Below are 6,335 nucleotides of genomic sequence, written 5' to 3' on the forward strand. Positions count from 1 at the left end.
CATGATAATCGTCTAGTGTTCATGCTATAATTGTATTAATAAGAAACAGTAATACATGTGTGAATAAATAAATCACAATGTGTCCCTAGCAAGCCTTTAGTTGGCTAGTTCGTTGATCAATAGATGATCATGGTTTCCTGATCATGGGCATTGAATGTCATTGATAACGTGATGACATCATTGGGAGAATGATGTAATGGACAATACCCAATCCTAAGCTTAGCACTAGATCGTATTATTCGTATGCTAAAGTTTTTCTAATGTCAAGTATCTTTTCCTTCGACCGTGAGATTGTGCAACTCCCGGATACCGTAGGAGTGCTTTGGGTGTATCAAACGTCACAACATTACCGGGTGACTATAAAGGTGCACTACGGGTATCTCCGAAAGAATCGGTTGGGTTGGTACGAATCAAGATCGGGATTTGTCACTCCGTGTGACGGAAAGGTATCTCTGGGCCCACTCGGTATAACATCATCATAATGAGCTCAATGTGACTAAGGAGTTAGTCACGGGATGATGTATTACGGAATGAGTAAAGAGACTTGCCGGCAACGAGATTGAACAAGGTATAGGGATACCGACGATCGAATCTCAGGCAAGTTCTATACCGATAGACAAAGGGAATTGTATACTGGATTGATTGAATCCTTGACATCGTGGTTCATCCGATGAGATCATCGTGGAACATGTGGGAGCCACCATGGGTATCCAGACCCCGCTGATGGTTATTGGCCGGAGAGGTGTCTCGGTCATGTGTGCATGCCTCCCGAACCCGTAGGGTCTACACACTTAAGGTTCGATGACGATAGGGTTATAGGGAATTGTTGTACGAGGTTACCGAAGGTTGTTCGGACTCCCGGATGGGATCCCGGACGTCACGAGGAGCTCCGGAATGGTCTAGAGGTAAAGATTGATATATAGGATGGATGGGTTTGGACGCCGGAAATGTTGAGGGCACCACCGGCAATGTGTTGGGACCACCCGAAGGCTTCCGGGGGCCCACCGGGAGGGGCCACCAGCCCCGGGAGGCTACATGGGCCAAGTCTAAGAGGGAACCAGCCCCTAGGTGGGCTGTTGCGCCCCCCACACCCAGCCCAAGGCGCACCAGAGAGGGAAGACGGGAACCCTAGCGTTGGTGGGCCTAAGGCCCATCTAGGGGTGTGCTACGACAACAAACAACACCGCGAGAAATTGACACGTTGACGGAGACTGGGCTTGCGTTGGTTTTACCCTTGAAGAGGAAAGGGTGATGCAGCGCAGGAGCAGTAAGTATTTCCCTCAGTTTAAGAACCAAGGTATCGATCCAGAAGGAGGGTCTCGTCAAGTCCAGAGTACGTGCGCAAACACAAACAAGTTTGCACCCAACGCTTCAAAGGTGTTGTCAATCCCTTCAAGATTGTTTGCAAAGTGAGATCTGAAGGCGGAAAGTGCAACAAAGTAAAAAGTGTAAGGCTGAAAATATGGTGTGGAGTAGACCCGGGGGCCATAGTGTTCACTAGAGGCTTCTCTCAAAATAACAAATATCACGATGGGTGAACAAATTACTGTCGAGCAATTGACAAAACCGCGCAAAGTCATGACGATATCTAAGGCAATGATCATACATATAGGCATCACGTCTGAGACAAGTAGACCTATACTTTGTGCATCTACTACTATTACTCCACACATCGACCGCTATCCATCATGTATCTAGTGTATTGAGTTCATGACGAACAGAGTAACACCTTAAGCAAGATGACATGATGTAGAGGGATAATCTCAAACCAATGATGAAAACCCCATCTTTTTACCCTTAATGGCAACAACACGATGCGTGCCTCGCTACCCTTCTGTTACTGGGTGAGGTCACCGCACGGTATGAACCCAAAACCAAGCACTTCTCCCATTGCAAGAATCATAGATCTAGTTGGCCAGGCAAAACCCACAACTCGAAGGGAATTACAAGGATATGAAATCATGCATAAGAGAGATCAGAAGAAAATCAAATAAGATTCATAGATAATCGGATCATAAATCCACAGTTCATCGGATCTCGACAAACACACCGCAAAATAAGATTACATCGGATAGATCTCCATGAAGATCATGGAGAGCTTTGTATTGAAGATCCAAGAGAGAGAAGAAGCCATCTGGTTACTAGCTATGGACCCGTAGGTCTATGGTGAACTACTCACGCATCATCGGAGAGGTCATGGTGTTGGTGAACTACTCACGTATTTATTCCTCCGTATCCGAATCCCCCCTCCGGCAGGGCACCAGAACGTGCCCCAGATGGGATCTTGCGGAGACACAAGCTTGCGGCGGCGGAAAAGTACTTTCGATGATCTTCTGATTTTTTTGGATTTTTAGGGAATATATAGGCGCAACCCCTACGGCAGAGGGCGTCCAGGGGGCCCACAAGCCTGTGGACCGCGGCTTCCCCCTGGCCGCGGGGTGAGGGCTTGTGGGGCCCCTGGGGCCCCCTGCCTTGGCTCTCAAGTCTCCTGATCTTCTTCCGTTAAGCAAAAATTCTTTTCGGGGATTTTATTCCGTTTGGACTCCGTTTCAAAATCTCCTCTGAAAGGGGTCAAAAACATGGAAAAAAACAGGAACTGGCACTTGGCACTGAGGTAATAAGTTAGTCCCAAAAAATATATATATAAGGCATGCAAAACATCCAAAGTTTGACAAGATAATAGCATGAAACCATGAAAAATTATAGATACATTGGAGACGTATCAAGCATCCCCAAGCTTAACTCTTGCTCGTCCTTGAGTAGGGAAGTGATAAAGAATGAATTTTTGATGTGGAACGCTACCTAGCATAGTTGTCCTTTGCAACTTCTTTCACGCGACATGAATGTTCAGATCCATAAGATTCGAAACAATAGTTTGCTATTGACATGAAAACAATAATACTTCAAGCAAACTAGCAAGGTAATCACGAACTTTCAAAATAACAAGGCCAAGGAAAGTTATCCCTACAAAATCATATAGTCTGGCTATGCTCCATCATCCTCACACAACTAATGTAAATCATGCACAACCCCGGTATTGGCCAAGTAATTGTTTTCGCACTCTTACTTTCTCAAACTTTTTACAACTATCACGCAATACATGAGCGTCAGCCATGGATATAGCACTATAAGTCAAATAGAGTGTGGTGATGGTTGTGAGACAAAAAGGAGGAGATGGTCACATTGACTCGGCGTATCAAAAGGCTATGGAGATGCCCATTAATATATATCAATGTGAATGAGTAGAGATTGCCATACAAGAGATGCACTAGAGCTATAAGTATGTGAAAGCTCAAAACGAAAACTAGTGGGTGTGCATCCAACTTGCTTGCTCACGAAGACCTAGGGCAATTTTGAGGAAGCCCATCATTGGAATATACAATCCAAGTTATATAATGAAGATTCCCACTACCATATGGTAGTGACAAAGCAAGAAGCTCTCAATCATGAAGAACATGGTGCTATTGGGAAGCACAAGTGTGGAAAAAGATAGTAGCAATGTCCCTTCTCTCTTTTTCTCTCTTTTTTTCAATTGGGCTCTTAGGCCTCTTTTTTCTTATTCTTTTTTTATTTTATTTTTTGGGCTCTTTGGCCTCTCTTTTTTATTCCTCACATGGTACAATGCTCTAATAATGATGATCATCACACTTTTATTTACTCATAGCTCAAAATGATGATGACTCTATAGGAAATGCCTCCGGCAGTGTGCCGGGATGTGCAACGATCTAGCATGGCGTATGACGTTGAAACATCTCGCAAGCTATCTTACGATCATGCAATGGCAATATGAGAGTGACGGCACAAGTCATGAGACGGAACGGTGGGAGTAGCATGGCAATATATCTCAGAATGGCTATGAAAATGCCATAGTAGGTAGGTATGGTGGCTGTTTTGAGGAAGGAATATGGTGGGTTTGTGCACCGACGACAATTGCGCGGCACTAGAGAGGCTAGCAATAGTGGAAGGTGAAAGTGCATCTATAACATGGACTCACATTAGTCATGAAGAACTCACATACTTGTTGTAAAAGTTTTTATTAGTAATCGAAACAAAGTGTTAAATGCATACTTCTAGGGGAAGGGTTGGTAGGTGTTAACCATCGCGCGATCCCGACCTCAACACAAAGGATGACAATCAATAGATCAGTTATGCTCCGACTTCCTAACATAACGGTTCACCATACGTTCATGCTACGGGAATCACTAACTTCAACACAAGTATTTCTAGATTCACAACACCCTACTAACATAGCTCTTAATATTACCAAATCCACGTCTCAAAACTATTTGAGAGGAATCAAAACTTCTCTTTCTATTCAATGCACATGAAGATGGAGGTTTTTGCATCCTATTCCGGTATCTATCACCTTTGGGACTACTTTCATAGCATAAGCCAACTACCAAGTCACGCACCGCCATGCTCTAAAAGATATAAGTGAAGCACATAGAGCAAAAGTATCTAGCTCAAAAGATATAAGTGAAGCACTATGAGCATTCTAGAAAAATCACGATGAGTGCATGTCTCTCTCTCTCAAAAAGGTGCACAGCAAGGATGATTGTGACACAACAAAAAGAAAAGACTCCTAAGATACAAGACGCTCCAAGCAAAACACATATCATGTGGTGAATAAAAATATAGCTCCAAGTAATGTTACCGATGGATTGAAGACGAAAGAGGGGATGCCTTCCCGGGGCATCCCCAAGCTTAGGCTTTTTGGTGTCCTTGAATTTGGCTTGGGATGCCTTGGGCATCCCCAAGCTTGAGCTCTTTCCACTCCTTATCTCTTTGTCCATGAGAACATCACCCAAAACTTGAAAACTTCACAACACAAAACTTAAACAGAAACTCGTGATAACATTAGCACAAGAAAACAAACTACCACTTCTTTTGGTACTGTAGCAAACTTGAATTATATATATATTGGTGTTGGGCTACTGTATTATCACTTTTCCATGGCTAGTACCCCCCCGATACTAACCATAGTTTCATCAAAACAAGCAACCAACTCAACAAAAACAGAATCTGTCAAAAACAGACCAGCCTGTAGCAATCTGTATACTTCGTATACTTCTGATACCTCAAAAAATCCGAAACATTACGACGGCCTGGGAAAAGGCATATAAACCAGCAGCAAAAATAATTAGCTCAAAAGCTCTTTCTGAATAAAAATGAAAAATCATCTCGTGAGCGAAAAGTTTCTATCTTTTTCCAGCAGGATAAAACAACCATTACCAAGACTAGTCATAAAGGTTTTGCTTGGCTCAAACACAAAAGGGAACACAAAAAACACAATCACAACAGAATTGTGATGGTGTGGACGCAACAAAATAGAAAGAAAAAATATAAATTCATTGGGTTGCCTCCCAACAAGCGCTATTGTTTAACGCCCTTAGCTAGGCATAAAAGCGATAGAATCGCGTATCGCCGTCTTTGGTGCTCAACCCATAAGTGGCCCTCATCATGGATTCATAAGGCAATCTTATTTTCTTTCTAGGAAAGTGTTCCATGCCCTTCCTTAAAGGAAATTGAAATCTACTATTCCCTTCCTTCATATCGATGATAGAACCGATAGTCCTTAGGAAAGGTCTACCAAGAATAATAGGGCATGTAGGATTGCAACCAATGTCAAGCACAATTAAATCCACGGGTACATAGTTCCTATTTGCAATTATAAGAACATCATTGATCCTTCCCATGGGTTTCTTGACAGTAGAATCAGCAAGATGCAAATTAAGAGAACACTCTTCAATCTCATTAAAACCCAGAACATCACATAAAGACTTTGGAATCGCAGAAACACTAGCACCCAAATCACACAAAGCAGTGCATTCATAGTTTTTGATTTTGATTTTGATGGTAGGTTCCCACTCATCATGAAGCTTTCTAGGGATAGAGACTTTGAATTCAAGTTTCTCTTCAAGAGATTTCATCATAGCTTCGACGACATGATCGGTAAAGGCCTTGTTTTGGCTATAAGCGTGTGGAGAGTTTAACATGGATTGCATCAAAGAAATGCATTCAATCAAGGAGCAACTATCATAATTGGATTCCTTGAAATCTACGGTAGTAATTTCATTACTACTCAAAGTTTTAACATCTTCTACTCCACTTTCAATGCTTTTAGCATCAAGATAGATGGACTCCGAATCATTGGGGCACTTTTCAACCAAAGTGGATTCATATCCAGCCCCATATATTAGGTTTGACAGAAGAAAACAAAGATTCAATGGGAGTCACACCAAGCACTTTAAGATCTTCGTAATTCTCATCACGAGTTTCATGTTTAGCAGCCATTTTATTGACTAAAGTAGCCTGCTTATCAGAAATCTGGCCTA

The sequence above is a fragment of the Hordeum vulgare genome, chromosome 3H (assembly GCF_904849725.1).
Source record: "Hordeum vulgare subsp. vulgare chromosome 3H, MorexV3_pseudomolecules_assembly, whole genome shotgun sequence".
Lineage (NCBI taxonomy): Eukaryota > Viridiplantae > Streptophyta > Magnoliopsida > Poales > Poaceae > Hordeum > Hordeum vulgare.